Source organism: Gekko japonicus, unplaced genomic scaffold (genome assembly GCF_001447785.1).
Source record: "Gekko japonicus isolate JY-2015 unplaced genomic scaffold, Gekko_japonicus_V1.1 scaffold37, whole genome shotgun sequence".
NCBI classification, from domain to species: Eukaryota; Metazoa; Chordata; class Lepidosauria; order Squamata; family Gekkonidae; genus Gekko; species Gekko japonicus.
This window is the reverse complement of record NW_015171503.1, coordinates 227,385-246,559: the sequence shown is the minus strand read 5'-3', so window position 1 is coordinate 246,559 and position 19,175 is coordinate 227,385. Positions and strand designations below refer to the sequence as shown.

General features: G+C 45.7%; 1 protein-coding gene across 2 annotated transcripts in view; it reads left to right on the top strand.

Annotated features, from left to right (window-relative positions):
• The first annotated feature begins 300 nt into the window (after positions 1 to 300).
• The window catches only part of CSDC2 (cold shock domain containing C2, RNA binding), a 28,041-nt gene continuing 9,166 nt past the window's right edge, over positions 301 to 19,175 (top strand). Inside the window, exon 1 of one of the 2 annotated variants that reach the window (XM_015419207.1) lies at positions 301 to 483. The gene's annotated coding sequence lies outside the window, so the exon portion shown is untranslated. Of the gene's footprint in view, positions 484 to 8,666; positions 8,724 to 19,175 lie in introns of those variants that run through there. The other variant, XM_015419209.1, reaches the window with a different exon arrangement.

Below are 19,175 nucleotides of genomic sequence, written 5' to 3'. Positions count from 1 at the left end.
ATCTCTTCTTCCACACTGTCGTTAAAGGGACAGGATCCCTTCTTGCCCTCCTTTGCCTCTGGACGCCTTGAGCTATCTCTTCTAGGAGTAAAAATGGCAAAATTGCCCAAAGCCTAGGTATAAACGTACCACCACCTTACTGATCTCGTCTGTCCAAGGGCATGCAGGCATTTTACGCGGCTGCTTCCGGGGATGCCCGGGTTTGTGACCCACCCCCGCGATGCCTCTTTAAAGTCTGCAGAAGTTGCCGCCGTGACCCCTCCCACCTGCTTCCCCGGCTCTCCCACTCCCTACATCCTGACGTCAGGAGAAAGGAGTGTGGGGACCCACTACACACCCACCCGCACCAAATATTTTAAATTCATCAGGAAGCTGCTGGTAGCTTTCGTGGGAGAGAGGGAGGCGGCGGCAACAACAGCAGCAGCAGCAGCAGCAGGGTCGGGTAAGCCCAGTTCGGTGCAGGAGGATTCTGCTGGCTCCAAGGTAACTCAGTGCTGGGATCCACCGGGGACGGAGGATGCTTTGGAAATTGTAGCTGGAGGGAGGAGAGGGGCAGCTGGAGCCCAGGAGGGACGAGCAGATGGCAGAAGCGGCAGGGAGGTCGAGCAGCGGGGTGACGGGTCTGACCCCGCCCCCCCCCCCCCCGTCTGCTATATGGGGCCATTAAACAAAAATAGCTCTCTCGTGGGGGACACGAACCCTTCTGGCCCACAGGAGGGGTGTGTGTGTGTGTGTGTGTGTGCGTGCCTGCGCCTGCGAGATTTTAAGCTGTTGGGGCTGGTGTGTGTGTGTGTGGTATGGCTGTCTGTCTGGACAGCTTCGCTTCTCCACTGAAGGCTGGAATCGGCGGGGACTCCTTTCTTCTCTTCCCTGTCTCCGTTTGCGGGGGAGGCAGTGAAAACACCCTGCGAGGAAGAAGGGGGGGGGGGGGCGGAAGCGTCTTCTTAAAGCAGATTCAGTCACTTCTTCTAGCCAAAATTGACTTGGGAGCAAAGGGAGAGGAGATTAGACGTAGTTGTGAAAGCGGTGAATTTGAGGTCAGCTTGTTCCCTTAAAACAGACAACTCGAGGCGATATTTAGTATATACCATTTTTTTAAAAGGCCAGCCTCGCTTCTCCTTCCTTAGCGGCTCTCCTCCGCTGTCCTTCTCCCTTTCCTTCTCTCCACCGTCCAAATATCTCGCCTCCCAGTTCGTAGGATGTTTCTCTCTCCAGATCATAAAGACTGCACTGGCGTCTCTCATTGGATAACGAGGCTGTTGTAAAATGTGCCTGCTTAACCAGAGCTCCTCCAGAGGGACAAGCCAGGGTCTGGGGAGCGTAACCCAGTTACAGATTTCCGTATTTCTGGTGCCTTTTCAAGATGTTCGTCTTACTGCAGTCCCTCCGGCTAAGTGGATTGCTTCCCGATTGTGGAAGTGAAAGTGTTTTTTGGTCTGAGCTGCCTGACCCTGTCACTGATCTAGGCAGGCAGATAAGAGGCTTTTTTTTTTTTTAAGAGTATCTGATAGGCAGCATTCATGCATTTAAAAAGCTGCTTTGCACAAGCTTTGACTCATCTGAGGATAGTGAAAGGGAATAAATACGCTCTGTAAACGGGAGCAAGCAAACGCGAGCTATTTATTATTGTGGTTTGAGCATTCATGGCCGGCTACAGAGTCACACGCAGTGATGACAGTCATCTCAGCTCTTTGTTACTGAGGTTTTGCAGATTTGTGTGTTTAGTGCAAAAACAGTTTTATTTAAAGTTACATTATTCAGTGCTTTAAAAACCTACATTCTCTACACACCCAAGGCAGGCAGCTAAGTATATATATTGCCAGCTGCTTCAAAACAGTGTTTTATTAAATCATCATGTGGTTAAGGTCTAGCTGTTTTCATTGGAACAATGTTGTCTTTCTACGTAGGCTTGGAGTTTCTGGGGACCTGCAGACCAGAAGCCATCTTTTCTTCTCTGTTCCCTTTAATGTTGCTATGGGTGCTCTAGAATACTGGGAAAGGGTAACACAAAGGTGCCATATACAGCCACTTTGTGTATTTGTAGTGATGTGGTGAAGAGGCTTCCACTGAGATGAAGCAAGGATCAGCAATTCATCCTTATCTGAATAAAAATGGCAACCTTCCTCTTCCTCTCTCCTTTTAGCTCTCTTAAGCCAACCATCATTTCAGGAGCCTAGCAGAGGGAGAGCCTGGAAAGATATAAATCAATTTCTGATTAGAAACACTATTGAGGACAACTATTATGACCTATGAAGGGAAGAGCTGAAATGTTTGGAGAAAGGGATACGGCCCTTTCAGGTTGTGTGCATGGGCAAAACAATAATCACTGCTTTCTTTGAATATTAATACATGCCGCCTTTGTGCTAATTCTGTGTGTGAGTAAACACTGCTAACAAAGATCTGGAATTTGTGGTAACTTATTGTTCTAAAAATGTAGCCCGTCTTATTAAGGTACAGAGATACAAGGCAGCAGAGCTGTAGAACTGGTTGGTGAAACCACATATAATATGTGCATGTAATGTTTTGCAAGACTAAAGAGAATGCACAAAGAAAATGGTAGGGTTTAAAGATGAGGGAGAGGAGGAATTGGTCTGTGAGGCTTAAGCGAATTAAAAATGTATGTTGAAGCTCAGTTAAAAATGCTGTCACTGATTTTCTCTGATTGAATCATTGCAGTAAAGAGGCCAAAGCTATTCTTGGTGTGGATGTAATTTCCTTATGTCCCTGAGACCTTCAAAGGGTGGGCCTAGTTCAGTTTACAGTCAGCTCCCAAATTGATATGTCTATTCCAAGAAATATTGCTTGATAAATAACAGCACTGCTACTTAGCCCCAATTAATCATGATGAATGAGATGTTGGATGTACATACTGTCTGTCTTTAACTGTGCAAGATTTTTTTTAATTGCATTTTTTTCCTGCTGAACATAAGAAGAGCACTGATGGATCCAATCAGATGGCATTTAAAGGTCATCACTACATCCTTCTCCTGGGAGTCAATGTGGCAAAGGTTCAATGTGGGCAAGTGCGAAGTAATGCACATTGGAGCCCCAAATCCTAACTATAAATATATGTTGATGGTCTGAACTGGTGGTAACTGGCCAGATCTTGGAGTCATAGTAGATAACTTAGTGAAGATGTCAACTCTGTGTGCAACTGCAATAAAAAGGCAAAATTGTGGGGGGGGGGTTTGCTGTGGGAAGCACCCCTGCCAAGCTTTACTGATGGTAGTTTGATGTTCAATCCAGCAGTAGTTTCCAAAATATGAGGATAAGCAGAAGAAAAGAGAATTTTGTCGACTGTTCTACTAAAAGGGGAAGATAAGGGCATTTTGGCTTAGAGAAAAGATGACTGAGAGGTGACGTGATAGAGGTTTACAAAATTATGCATGGGATAGAGAAGGTAGAGAAAGAAGTACTTTCCCCCCTTTTTCACAGTACAAGAACTTGTGGGCAGTCAATTAAATTAATGAGCAGTAGGCTTAGAAGTAGTTCTTCACCCAAAGAGTAATTAACATGTGGAATTCACTACTGGAGGAAGTGGCGGCAGTTATAACCATAGGCCGCTTCAAGAGGGGAATGGATAAGCGTATGGAGCAGAGGCCCATGCTGCAAGGTATAGATGGAACACTATGTCTGGGGCAGTGATGCTCTGTATTCTAGGTGCTTGGGGGGAAACAGTGGGAGGGCTTCTGAAGTTTTGACCCCACTGGTGGATCTCCTGATGGCACCTGGGTTTTTGCTACTCTGTGGCATAGAGTGTTACAGTTGATGGGCCATTGGCCTGATCCAACATGGCTTCTCTTATGTTTTTAGGTTCTTATCCACTGGCAGGGAATTTTACCAGTTACTCATCCTGTAAAGAAGTACTTCATTTTTTTTCTGTCCAGGATCTATTGCTCATCAACTTTATTGGGTGTCCACAAGTTCAAGTATTATGGGTATTATGTCAGTTTTCTCAACCACATTCATAATTTTATAAATTTCTATTACATCCCCACTTTAATTGTCTTGTTTTCTAAATTTAGAAGCTCCAGATGGATGCATATTTTCTACTAAGAGTTCCAGTGGGAAACGTTTCATAAATGACCCAAACCTATGGTAAAATCACCACACATTGGCTATTAACATGTGGTAGAGTTCTCTTTACCACTCAATATGATGTTACTGATCAACTTATCTTAATGTGAGTTTGAGAGAGCTTACCTGGGTCATCTGTAGGAGTTCACTGCCATGTTGAAACATCCATTTCTTAGCTTAAAGAAAATCAATTTAGATAAGCATATGGAGCAGAGGTCCATCAGTGGCTATTAGCCACAAGGTATAGATAGGGGCTCTGGGGCAAGTGATGCTCTGTCTTCTTGGTGCTTTGGGGGGGTCAACAGTGGGAGGGCTTCTAATGTCCTGGCCCCACTGGTGGACCTCCTGATGGCTCCTGGTATTTCTGGCCACTGTGTGACACAGAGTGTTGGGCTGGATGGGCCTTTGGCCTGATCCAACATTGGCGTCACTTATGTTCTTATGTTAATTACAAATTTCTTAAGAAGTTGGGATTGACTGTTTTATTTTCATTCTGCTCACAAGGGTTAGTGTTTATTTTTTTTGTTCTCTGCTATGATAACTTGTGGGGTCTCAGCTGAGTGTTGCTATAAGACATAGGCAATGTCGAAAGTTGAAAGCATGGCCAGAAGTCTACCGGCCCTTTGGTATCTTTCATTACTCAACAATCTGCTTCAGTCTGTCTTGTCAAAGGTGCTACTACTTCAGCATGTAGATTTATTTTTATTAATTTACAACATATATTTTACCTCTTTTCTATACTGATCCAGTCAACTTACAATAAACTAAAATAGCCCAGCGTTGCATCAAATTGTACTGGAGAGACAAAAATGTGCTATAATTGACTAATAAGATATTCTGCAGTTTGCTAAGAATTCTGGATAGTTCAGATTTACAGTATGTTTCTCCTCTGAGGTTATTATTTCCACACATTTAGTTTCTACAATTTTCTTTATCTTGTGATTGATTTATATTGAGATGTCCCTTGTCCTAGAACACTTTGAGATTGGCTTGACTTCATCTATTCTCAGTACCCAATCTTGATCTTGAGTAATAGGCTAGAGTTTGTTTGCCTGCTTCTGCTGTCCTATGACATGTAACATGGCTCCTGTCACCACATCATATCCTGCTTTCTCCCTGTATGTTATGTGTGACATCTAAAAAAGTCAAAGGATATGTTCTTACACACAGTTTTAAAAGGAGATTAGGCAGCTTCATGGAGGATAGCTCTATCAGTGGCTACTAGCCATGGTGACTAAAGGGGAGCCTCCATGTTCAGAAGCAGGAAACATCTGAGTACCAGGAGGCAACATCTGAGGAAGGTCTCTGCCTCGGTGTCCTGTTGTTGGACCTCCAGAAGAAGTGTTGGCCATCGAGTGGGACAGGATGCTGGACTAGATGGACCACTGGTCTGATCCAGCAGGACTCTTCTTATGTTCTTATAAGAGTTCCAGCGGGTAATAAGTGTAACTTAAGTCTTATGGGGGCTACCTATGGAAACTGCAGTCTTTCTCCACAGAAAACTTATCTCTAGTGATAACTTACATAAGCACTGATGAGCTGGATATAACCCTGCCCCAGCAAATAACTTCCTTCTTTGTCTACCCCCAAACTCCCAAGCTTTCCCTTCTGGTGAGGGTTTTAAAGAGTCTATGTAAAATATATGTTGGAGGAGAATGACTATTGTTGAATCAAGGCATTCTCCTTTTACCCTACCAGGGTTGCGGTGAGTATAGTAAACACAGACATGATAAGCAAATCCTTTGCAAGTCTGCTCAGAAATAAGTCCCATAGTAGTGCCAGGTAAATGGACATAGGATTGTACCCTCATTCTCCTAAAATGCTGCAACTTGGAAGCCATCCTATGAGGATGGATAGGTGAAACGTTCCAGACAAAGAGGGTGCTCCATGCATGGAACCGTCAAGGTAATTGGAGCTCTCCTGGGATTACAGGTAATCCACAGGTGACAGAGATCAGTTCCCCTGGAGAAAATGGCGGCTTTGGAATTCTCCTCCCCAGGCTCCACCCCCAAAATCTCCAGGAATTTCCCAACCCAGAGCTGGCAACCCTACAATCAGTAGAGGATGGATCTCTCTGACTGTTGGTCATAACTAAAAAACTAAAAAAAGAGCTATTAAAACCTAATTTTACTTCAAACTACTCCCAAGATTTTTGGACAGGGGAAATATATTGTGTGTGCAGCGTAGCAGGCAAATGAGAAATATTTCTGGGGCAAAGCTTATTCTGCATTCTCCTGTCCCTGTCTTGCTTTTCCTGTCACAGCAGGGCCTTGAACTGCTAGCAGAATTACGAGCTGTTTATTACTACACAGTTTTGTTGTGAAGGATTGTTTCAGTGATTGGGTGGCTTTCTGAAGCGACAGAAGTACCATAGTTACTGATGCCAAGTGCTACTTTACATCCCACCAGCCACCTGCTTAATCCTTTGATTTTGTACTTAATGAAATCCCATCTGGTGAATATAGGGTGACCAGATTTTGTGAGTGAGAAAAGAGGACCCTATTCACCAACAATATTTTTTTTCTTGGATGCCCAGACAAGTAAGAATTTCTTGCTGGCAAATGAAACAGGACTGCAGAAATCACCCAGCCATTGTAGATGGGATGGGCTTATGCACGGGCACACACACACACACACACACACACACACACACGGAAAATTATTTATTATAAATTTATATACAATATATTGCTTGTTTTTACTGAAATGGCAAGTTTGCACTGAAGTGGGAAAGAAATAACACAGTAGGCAAATAACAAAAAGAGACTCCCTACATACACATGCTAATTTACCCATCAGTAAGTACTTCTGTGCTTGCAACACCAGTACCTGTATACCTTTGATTAAGTGACACCTGAATACTTGTTGGAAGATTTTTATCTCCCTAAGTAGCGTTGGTTGTTCAAGTAGGTATTTCTAGAACTGAAGGGTCATGTAGGTTATATTGCAGTAATAGAACACTTTTTCTTGCTTCAGTGATTGTTCCTTTAATCTGCCCACTGGGCGTTCATTAAATAAACTATTCTCTCAACATTTGCATCATGTCCTGGAATGCAGAAGAAAAATTGTGCTATTTTAAGCAACTCAGCATTGTAGCACTTTTGTAAGTATTTAACCCACGCCAATAACTGGCACACTTTTGAAATCTTCACCTATTTGAGCACTTTCAACAAAAGTCTTCAGATTACAGAACTGGTCAAAACATTTTACATCATGCACCACCATCATGTCTCAGTCTCCCAAGTATATTGTGGTATGCGAAACATAATCAAATGAAAGGGTATAAGTTAAAGTTATCTAATAACAACAGTCAAACTCATTAAAATAAACTGTCCATTTCTGCAAATTTTCCAAACACACTATATAAGCAAGAAGCTTCTTCCATAAACAGACCAACTTCTTCCTCCAGTCCATCTTTCTTTTCTATGCTTAGGATCTCTTTTGTTTTCACTGAAAGGAAGGCTGCTTCAATTCTATGTTTGAACATTTGACAAACTGACTGCAATACAGTGAAAACTTCCAAAATTGATTTCCCCCCTTTCTAATTTTTGGACTTTTGTATGGAACATTGACATTGAGGAATGTTAGGTGCCACACAGATACACTGCTGCAAAGTCATTTTCAAATAATTTCTTCAATATGGATGGGGTATTGGATTGAGATAGAAGAAAGACTTCACACCAGGAAACACCTGCAGTAACCATTCTATGGCAGGAAAAAGTGATAGTCATTTTGTTCTGCTGTGTGACAATAATTGTCTGTAATTTATATCAATGAATTCACAGTAATTGAGTCAGGTGAGCCAGTTTGGTGTAATGGTTAAGTGCACAGACTCTAATCTGGGAGAACCGGGTTTGATTCCCCACTCCTCCACTTGCACCTGGCTGGATGACCTTGGGCAAGCCGTAGTTCTGATAAGAGCTGTTCTTGAAAAAGAGCAGTTTCTGTCAAGAGCTCTCTCAGCCCCACCTACCTCACAGGGTGTCTGTTGTGGGGAGGGGAAGGGAAAGGAGTTTGTAATCCGCTCTGAGACACCTTTGGGTAGTGAAGGGCGGGATATAAATCCAATCTCTTCTTTTTCTTGATATTTTCTGTTCTTACTGTGTATATGGAGAAATAATTGTAAATCTTCATTATGATGCATTTTGTGGCTACAGACAATGTGTCTGCCCCAAGCTGTATATAGTTGTGAAGGATGTGTGCTGGACGGAAGGGCATGGAAGACATTTTTGCTTCCAGAGTGATTGATTCTTTTAAAATTAGTGTTCATGTTATCATCAGAGAATGCAACATACTTTGTAAGGAGGCCATGGTCTTTTAATGCTTGTGTAATACAGTCCCCTATCGTTTTCCATTTTTTCTTTGATGTGCCATTCAGCTGTATCAATGTTAATACCATGAATGTTATGAAAATATTATATCACAACAGGGAATAGTTTTTGTGAGCCATGGTTGCTGCCATCTGTGGAAAAAGAAGTAGAATATTTCATTTAAATCCCGAATTGGTATAGCAACAGTATGTGGAGCAAGCACTGTACTGACAATGGCCTCCGCTTTTGTTCTTGCACAGGAAACCTTTTTCACTATGTCTGAATCAGAATATATCACTTGATATAATTTTGAAGTGCAATCCATAGACCTATACGGTAGGTGATGCTTTACAAAATGAAATTACAATGCTCCTTCAATTGCTATAACTCAGTCTTCTGTTTTTGAATTTTGTTTGATAAAGAATTCAATTAGAGGTTTTAAGACTGCTCTTGACTTTTTTCATATGCTTGTCACTGCTGGCGTGTGCTTCCACATCATGTCTTCCTTTGTTAGCCACAGAAACAAAACTCTTGCATGTAGTGCATTCTGCTCCATTTTTATTTCTGCCAGCACTGAAGCAAGGAAACTATTTCAAGTTCATGGCTAAATTTATACTTTCTCTTTGGCATATTCCTGGTCACAAAAAAAGAGAAAAGAAAAGCATGCTTTCTCACCTTCCGCCTTGCTGGTCTGGATATTCCAAAGGGCTTTTCTCCAGCACACGAGGTTGCTCATGAGCAGCAGAAAGCAGCAAATGCAATGAGAAGTCTCCTGCGCAAACTTACTCACACTCTAAGGGAATTGAAAGAGCTGTTAGTCAGAGCTCCCCAGAGTGACCAAGTCCATACAGTCTTGGAATAATATACTAGATACTTCACTTGGATTTGGGATTCAAGATGATCATGGACTGTTATGCACACACTGCTTACTGCAGAGAATCTGAGCAGTCAAGCCTTTAAGCTTGACCTCAGATTTTGTGCTTGCAGTAAGCACCGTTTTTTCCCTGCTGGTGTATTTATTTTGCAGCCCAGCTGCTGCACTGCCTTCTCCTGCCACCCAGTTGAAATGGGTGGGGACAGGGCAGTCCAGCTGGGCTCACTGTGCATGTGGGGAGCCGATGGTTCCCACATGTTATCCTTGTAACAACTTTGTGAAGTGACTGCCAACAACCTTCATGGTCCAATGGAAATCCAAACCCATTTTCTAGTCCAAAATCCTAATCACTGCATCACAGTGGTCACTTGGAAGGGGCAAAATAGTTCCTGTTATAGCTTCTGCATGCTTCATAAGAGAAGGGCACGCTCTATCACTTAATTTCCTTATAAATAGAATTAATAGGAAGATCAAAAGTTCAAAAACCTGAGAACTTTGGGGAAGCTTAAGGTGACTTTTGGATCGATTGTGTTAATCTTTTTGCAGTTTTTGCAGAATGGAATCTTCTAAAAAAAGGTCCCAAACACTGGAATACCAATAGCCCTGCCTTGAGGGTCTGCTTCCTGTTTTGGAGCACATAATTAAAAAGCTGTCCTAATGTTTCCAGCTGCTCTAATGGACATACTTATGTGTCATGTAGGAAAGTCTATGCCATAGCATATTGTGGAACAGGAGGAGTCCATTGCAGCAGTTCACATAGTGCCAAACACCAGTGCTATACACTTAATTCAAGTAGAGTCTGGAAACAAGGAACATCCTTTGCTGGAATGATCACCCTTCTGTCCTTCTGCTCAATCTGAGATGAACATTTTTTATACATCTTTCACAAAGCTGTTTTGCTCATGATTTCCATACTGCTGCAAAGCTGGCTCCCCCTGTTTCTCCTCCATTGGCCTTAATGATTTATCCCTGTTCTTTTAATGCCAACAGTTCTCTGGGAAGGATTTTTTCCCCCTACAGATGTAATAGACAATGGCCAGGCTGCTTATCAGGGCAACAAATAGTACCAAATTTTCAGAAAGTTCCTAAACTGGATTCACGCATGCTACTTTATCACTAATGGGAAAGTTTGTCAGCACCTTGTAATTTAATCAGATTTGAGTTGATACCATCTAGTTCTAAGATCAAGAGATTCGTTTTGGCTAGATACAGTGTGCATAGGTATTGCTTCTGGAGACACAGATGGAGAGCCAGTTTGGTGTAGAGGTTAAGTGCACGGACTCTAATCTGGGAGAACCAGGCTTGATTCCCCACTTCTCCACTTGGATGACCTTGGGCAAGCCATAGTTCTGTCAGAGCTGTCCTTGAAAGAGCAGTTCTCTCAGAGCTCTCTCAGCCCACCTACCTCACAGGGTGTCTGTTGTGGGGAGGGGAAGGGAAAGGCGTTTGTAAGCCACTCTGAGACTCCAAGTGAAGGGCGGGGTATAAATCCAATCTCTTCTTCTCCTCTTCTTCTTCTCTTCTATGGGTCTAAGTGGCTTGTGAGAAAGAGGCTAGTCAGTCCTTGGTGTGTTGGAGAACTAGTCTGCATTAATACACCACAGTTGAGATCAATTTTAGTGCAAATGCCATGCTCTTGTACTTTATACCTGTTAACAATCTACTGTGTTTACCAAACATCTTCTGCTGATGGTTGAGAGGGCTGTAACAATCTGGAATGCTTGGTCAAATGTGACAGACCTGATTTCCAGGTTTTGCTTGTCTTGCATGAAGCTAGAAAAACCACCAACCAACCACTCCATTTATTCTGAACCAGATGTAGAACTCATGAAGATATTGCCTGATCAATACATGATCTTTGATAAAAGCTAATGACTTTTTCACTTCCAGTGTAGTAAATGCCTGTGTTGTCATAATCCTTCTGTTGTGGGACTGAAACAGAACTGGAGTTAGCTGTATGATCTGGTACTCCAAAGGCTTTAGCAATCTTGAGGCTTTTTTACACCAAATATCACCCAGGCATGGCAGAGATCATGGAGAAAGACATCCATCCTCAGATGATTTTACTTATCAAAACTGCCCACTGGTGGTGTTAATGCGTTAAAGGAAAGAAAGATGGATACCCTTAAATGTGTGGACGGGTCTAGTTTCAATTAGCAATGCTGTCTGGTTATGAGACTTAATCCCCTCTCCTCTTTCTGCATGGTCCCAACCAAAATAGTGCCTTGGAAAGCTACAGCTGCACTTTGAATGACGAATAGGGATCCATGATCTGTCATGTCTTATTTAATCCTAATACTACCTCCAAAGTATGCTACCCTTTGACCCTCATAACCAGTAGGACCGCCATCTTATGTTCCTGACTTTTCTGAAATCATCCACTCTCCCTGTTGAATGTTCAGCTCTGTGCATATTTTCTGTTGTTTTGGTTTTTGTTATGTACTGAGCGGGACAGTACCGGGAAACTGACAAAGCTTGTGTCACCTGAACAATGGGTAGCCAGGATCCTGGAATGGACCTATAGATTAGGAGTTGTAATGAAAATAGTCTATCACGGGGAGTGTGTGTGTGTCGGGTGTGGTGTTTTACACACATATAAGCAGAGCCCCTGCCCTGCTTGAGTTGTCTTACAGTTAATCACTAATAAACTATGAGCTGATTGTCAGCTGATGCTGCCATGGGCTGGGGTGTGTAACTCTCAACTACTAACTTCCCTCCCTCATGCATTCTCTAGCCTGGTGCTTATCTTGCAGGTGACCTTGGAGCTAGAGGCGCTTCCCTAAGCTTCCTGCTGGGAACCTAACAGTTCTGTATGAGCCCGCACTTTAAGGTGTTTGCTCATTGGCCTGGGGGTGTCAGGGGGTCTCCTTTGAAGGTAGTATTTCCTGCGTCATTCCTGACACAAGATGTTAATGGTGTCTCAAGTACTATCTCTCTCAATAAAATGGTATTCCTGCAGACCTGGTGTTGAGTGTGATTGACTGGGAACCCTGACAAAGATCACTATAAGCGTCTCGAACCCAGTATATTGCAGTTACGTTGTGTTTTTACACTTGTACCAAAATTAAATAAGTAGCTCTGTGAAAAATATTACTGCTATGTGAATTGGTCATATTTTCATCCTGCCTTTTCTCCAAGCATCTCATGGCAGCATGTGCAATTCTCTCCTCCTGCATCTGATCTTTTCTTGTTTTTTGTTTTGTATTTTTATGTGTGTGTGCGTGTCTGTGTGAGTATGTGTGCACACTTGGAAGTCATGGAGACCTCTGGTGACTGACCCTTACTGGGGGCCTGGAGGATATTCAGAGAGGTGGCTGAATAAAGCCTGCCCCCGCCTAGGGTTGCCAACTTGACTTACCCCTCGGAGCAGGGGAGCCTTGCCGGCGTACAACGTTGCTGCCGTTGGGGGCATGGCCGAGCTCGTTGGGGGGGAAACCATATGGTTTCTCCCCCGACAAGCTCAGCCACGCCCCCAACGGCAGCAACGTGGCTGCGTCACCTCTGGTGACGCAGCTTCGGGGGCGGGGTTCCCCCCGGGGCCCAATTCCGCTGCGGTGGAAATTGGGCCGCCGAAGCGGGGGATTCCCCGCCCCCCGGGCCCATTTGGCAACCCTACCCCAGCCTCCTGGTATTCCAAGGAGGTCTCCCATTCAAGTACTTGCCAGAGTCAACCCTGCTTAGCTTCCAAGGTCTGATGAGATTGGACTTTCCTGGGCTATTCATCTCAGGGCCTGCATTTTATCTTTTCAATAACCATGCAAGGTAGATTAGGGTTTAGCCAATGTTCCCTCTAAGCTGTGGAGTCTTGTGAGCAAAAATTCTACTTTGTGAGCTAGTGGCATAAAAGTTGTGAGCAAGTGATTTGGCTACTGCATAAATTAGTTTGCTCTGGAGTTATCCTTCCTGAGCTGAGACAAAAAATGTGTGAGCCAGAGGCTGAAAAACTGTGAGCTAGCTCACACTAACTCAGCTTAGAGGGAACACTGGTTTAGGCTGAGATTGTGACTGAGCAGAAGTCACCCAGTAAATTTCATAGCAATGTGGGGATCTGAATCTGATTGGCTGCGTTCTGGTCAGTTCTAGTTCTGCTTACACATCTGAATTCACTATGGAAGAGCCTGTCTGTATGACGGGATATCTGACTGAAATTCCTTCCTGATTATCACCAACCTCCTCTCTGGTCTCCACTCTTCTATTGCCTCTGTTGATTCTACTCATCTTAATGCCAATGGCTAATGAACTCTAAAGTCACAGTGGGAGCAGTTTCCTCTTGTGAGTCAACCGCTTGACCAAGGCTTGCCAGGTCTCTCTAAAATTTCAGAAGGCCTCTGGTATTGGTCTGAGATGCTGCATGTCCTCCTGGCTTGTTACTGGCTCAGCTGCTCTGATGTTAGGAAACCTCGCAAACCTTGGGCTCAATCAGGAGTCTCCAACCTTTTTGAGCCTATGGCCATATTTGGAATTCTGACACAGGATGGTGGGTGTAATCACAAAATGGCTGCCATCCCCAGACATACAAAGGAAGTCCAAGTGCAGGGGCTGAGAGGAGTAATATTAAAAAATTCACTGGGAAATAGGAGTGAGAGAATAAAACCAATAGTGTAGTGGCAGATGCTGCTAAAACCATGTTATGTTAATCTGCACAGCCAATCAATAACCCCCACTAGGCCCACCTACTTTCTAAAAACGCTTGATGGGTACCAGGAAAGGTATTGGTGGGCACCATGTTTGCGGATCCATGGGCTAGATGGTTAGTTAAATAAGAGGACAGAGAAACATTTGATTCTAAAATCCATTTCAATTCTGGATGCAGCCTACTGGTTTTTCAAATGTCACTTTTTAATCTACAGACTGAGCAGAGTCAAGCTTTCCTTAAGAAAAGACAGCTTTCACATATGTGTATTTAAATACATTAACATCCAAATGAGCAATTGCCATTTAGAGACAGCTCTAGTGCTGTGAAATATATTAAAAACTGTAAAATGGAAATACTCTTTACGGAATAGACAAAAAACAGAAACAATCTTGATATAACTGTCTGTGGCTAGAATGATGATTGTGGTGAACTGGGCAAATAAAAAGCCTACGATTAATTCATACTAGCAAACTTGGATATGGGAGCATTTTATAATGAGTAAAATTTCAAATAATATACTTAATCTCCTGCTAGAGCTGAATCAAAATGGATAGAAATCTGGTTTCCAATAATATGTTATATGACAGAAAAGGATATACTCCCTGATAATCCTCTGTATAGAACTACAGTATCTTTTTAATTGAGTGCACTTATAAAGTAAATGTATGTCAGAGAAAGACCTTTTTCCTAGATAACATTCTGTTTGTCTTATGTTATATGTGATATTAATGCAATACTATTAGTTTCAATGTAACACGTTGATAAAATCATTTTTTTTAAATGTGAAATGAATAAAACACTAATAATGAATATTAGGATGGCTATTTTGTATGTTCTATTACTCCAGCACAAAAAGCAAGGAGATGCAGGCTGAGGTATTAGCAAACACTTAACATTTCACAAAGGTCTGGAAATTCTGCGGAATGATGGACCCACAGGCTGGCATTTGTCTTTGGGCAGCTGCACTGTCTATAACTGAGTTAATGGCCATGGGCTAGGTTTGGATATGGGCCCCGGTCCACCGACTTCCCATCCTTGACTTAGAGAACACCTGAGTGTTTTAGTTTAGAGCCCCCCCAAAACATACCGGTGCTGACACTACCTGTGCATTTATGTTCAGTGTGCCTCCCTTATGCTATTTCCTTACTATCAGCGCTGGGTCATTTGCCTTTGACTTAGTAAAGGTAAAGGTTTCCCTTGCTTGAAAGTTAGTCGAATCTGACTCTAGGGGGTGGTGCTCATCTCTGTTTCCAAGCTGAAGAGCCAGCACTGTCCTAAGACTTCTCTGTGGTCATGTGGCCGGCATGACTAAATGCTGAGGCGCATGGGATGCTGTTACCTTCCCACCGAAGTGGTACCTACTTATCTACTTGCAATTTCTTGCTTTCAAACTGCTAGGTTGGCAGGAGCTGGGGCCAGAGACGAGAGCTCACTTCATCACGCGGCACTAGGGTCTCAAACTGCCAAACTACAGACCCAGTCTGCAGCTCAGCATCGTAACCTCTAAGCCACCACAGCCTCTGACTTAGGACTTGGTTAAATCAATCAGCCTTTTATTGACATGGCTTAGTCCTGAACCCTTGTAAAGGTAAAGGTTCCCTTGCTCGAAAGCCAGTCGAATCCGACTCTAGGGTTGCGGTGCTCATCTCCGTTTCAAAGCCGAAGAGCCAGCGCTGTCCGAAGACGTTTCTGTGGTCATGTGCCCGTCATGACTAAACACCAAGGCACACGGAACGCTGTTACCTTCCCACTGAAGTGGTACCTATTTATCTACTTGCAATTTCTTGCTTTCGAACTGCTAGGTTGGCAGGAGCTGGAACTAGAGATGGGAGCTCACTCCATCATGCGGCACCTGGGTCTCGAACTGCTGAACTACTCACTTCCACAGCCTGCAGTTCAGTGTCTTAGCCACTTGAGCCACTTGTAGGGAGCTGGAAATAATTGCAGTTCATTCAAAGTCTGGCATGACGTAAGCACCATTCCGGCAAGTGAGAAGAAATCCAAGCAAGCAGGTGGGGGTTGTTAGTGAAGAAGGCCATTCTTCGCCAAGAGCTCAGTTTGCTAGGGTGAGTTGTCTGTTGTCCCTTTTGGGATGAAAGCTGTTTTCCTTCTTTCCTGTTCCCAGCATGGCTGAGTCTCTGTTTCCTTTCTTGTGGTATTATGAGCATAGCAGGGTGTTTGTCACTGTGCTGCTATTTTTCGCTGCAGGTTGGACTGAGGGATGGCAGGGGATCAAGAGAAGTATAGATTATTTAGGGGTTGTGGTGACATGATATCATTCATGTACAGAGTCCCTGTAGCCTAGAAATGCCAGGTAGTGTTGTAAAAACAGGATGACAGCATAATCCTCACCAGTGATTAGTGTGCTAGAAATTTAGAGGCTGATACTTGAGTCCATAGGCAAGCCTCCACCTCTTAATTATCTGTGCAGCACTGCATGGATAATTAGAATGGTTAACAAAGACAGAAGCATCTCTGCTGCAGCTGCAACTTGGGGGGGGGGGGGCGCTTCCTTTTAGCAGCACGGTGGCCAAAAATGACAAACTCCTAATGTCCTAGGTGGAGGAGTAGAAAATCACAGCAGGCAGCACTGAGTGATGGAATGTAATTATCTGAATTGAGCGTTGGAATTTTTATCTTTTTGGAAGGGGTGTTGAAACAGTCTCTGGGTTCAGGCTGTTTTTAAGATTAGAAGAAGGGAAGTGAGACAGCCTCTTAACAGCCTAATAGTCTTCCTGCTCAATTCCGTGTTCTCTTGTTCGGGGTGGGGAACCAACCAAAAGACAAAAAAAGTGACAGGAAGGAGTTGTCCAGCAAGAATGTTTGGGAGGCACGGCTGGACAACAGAGCTAAGAAGCCGCCACAAACATGTACAAACATTAATGGCCAATATCCATGATAGAAGGTGTTAACTGTTTAGGATTACACTGTAAATGGAAGAAGATTTTCTAAGTCCATTGAAGTCAGTTGACACACTGTAAAGTACTCTGTTCGCCGCATGGAAGACTCGGACAACGACATGCCGTTGCACACGTTTATTCAGTACTTCACACAAGAGCACACAACGGCCCTGCAAGGCCAACTATATACACTCCCACCCCTGGGCCTCCCACTCCATTGGAGGGTTTGAATTTCCCGCCAAGAAGCCCATTGGTCAGCTGGGGGGGGGACTAGGATCCTAGGTCCCATTGTCTTTCCGGAGCCAAGCTCCTGTCTTTCTTGTGGCCGCCGTGTGGTGGGCTGCATACATAACACCCCTCCCCCCATAGTTCAGACACCACCTGGGTGATGTAGTCTTTTAAATAAGCAGGGGGCTTTCGCTCTCAGGTGGAACGCCTGGGTGCCAGTGAAGGAGCCGGTGTGGGGGCCGGTGGAGGAGGGGCCGGGTCTGGCAGTTCTGGGGCCCTCTGCTCTGGTGGCTGCGTTGGTGGTTCAGGTTCTTCCGGGACCGATCCTCCCTCCGCGCTCGGGGCCTCTGCGGGTTGGCTGTTGTCAGGTGGTGGCGCCTCCTCTCGGTCTCCATCTTCCGGGGGGCGGGGCCGTGTCCGTGCCCCCTGGGGCCAGCCGCTGTCGAAGCTGATCGATGTGCCTCTCCAGCCACCGGCCTTCCTCCGTCGTCACTTCGTACGAGACCGGGCCCTTGACTTTGGAGACGCGGCCCTCGAGCCAAGTTGGGCCGGCCCCATAGTTCCGGAAGAAAATGGAGTCTCCTGTGAAGAACCCCCGCGGTGCTTCTCTCTGCTCCGCCGCCCTTCTGGCCTCCGGTGCTTGGTCTGGATGCAAGCGGTCCAGCAGGGTGGTTGGTCTGCAGCCCATCAGGAGCTCCGCGGGGCTGTGACCCGTGACGGGATTGGGGGTCGTCCGCTGTGTCAAGAGGAAGCGGGCCAAGCTGAACTCCCAGTCTCCCTCAGTGATCCGGCTTAGGGCCTCCTTAGCCGTCCGCACCATTCGCTCCGCCTGCCCGTTCGTTGCAGGGTGGAAGGGTGCTGAGCGAATGTGCCGGATCAGGTTCTTCTGGAGGAACTCCTGAAATTCCCCCAACGTGAAGGCCGTCCCATTGTCGGAAACGATGGTGTCCGGCAGACTGTGCGTGGCGAAGATCCGGCGGAGGGAACGGATCACTGCCTTGGTCGAGGTGGTGGAGACGGGGCTGATCTCCAGCCACTTGGAATATGAATCCACCATCACCAGGAATAGCAGGCCCTGGAACGGCCCGGCGAAGTCCACGTGCAGCCGGGACCAGGGCTTGCGCGTAGATTCCCAAGCCTGCGTCGGTGCCTTGGGCGGATTGGGCTGAACCTCCTGGCAGGGCGTACATCTCCGGACCCAGAACTCGATTTCAGTGTCGATTCCTGGCCACCACACATAGCTCCGCACCAGAGCCTTCATGCGCACGATCCCTGGGTGCGCCTCGTGGAGTGCCTCCAGCACCCACTGCCTCAGCGCGCTGGGTACGACTACCCGGTCTCCCCACAGGAAGCACCCCTTCAGTGCCGACAGCTCATCCTCCCTTGTGCTGAAGGGCGTGAACTCGGCCCCCGGGGACGATGCGGGCCAACCCCTCACCACCCAGCCCAAAACTTGGGAGATGAGGGGGTCGCGGGATGATTTGGCTGCGATGTCGGCGGTGTGCAGGGGGGGCTCCGGGAGATCCTCTATGCTCAGGACGCCAAGGGCCGGCGCGGGGTCTGCCCCCTCTTCCGGGAGCGGCAGCCGGCTCAGAGCGTCCGTGTGGCCCATAGCCTTGCCCGGCCGATGCTCCAAGCGGTATTGATAGCCGGCCAGGAAGAGGGACCACCGGAGCACCCGCGGAGACAGCACCTGGGGCGTTCGCTTGTCGGACGCCAGCAGTCCCAGGAGGGGCTTGTGATCAGTGGCAATCGTGAAGGGGCGGCCGTAGACAAAATTGTAAAATTTTTAAACCCCCGCCACGATTGCCAGCCCCTCGTGGTCGATCTGCGCATAGTTGCACTCCGCAGCCGTCAGGGTCCGGGAGTAATAGGCCACGGGAACCTCGCGGCTGTTGGGGAGGACGTGGCCCAGGACGGCGCCGACGCCATACGGAGAAGCATCGCACGCGAGGACCACGGGAAGGGATTCGTCGAAATGGGCGAGCACGTCGTTCGAAATCAAGAGCGCTTTTATTCCCCGGAACGCTGCCGCCTCCCTTGGGCCCCAGGTCCACTTGGCCGATTTATCCAGTAGCCGGTGTAGAGGCTCTGCCACCGCTGCCTTGTGGGGCAAAAAGGCGTGGTAGAAATTGATGAGCCCCAGGAAT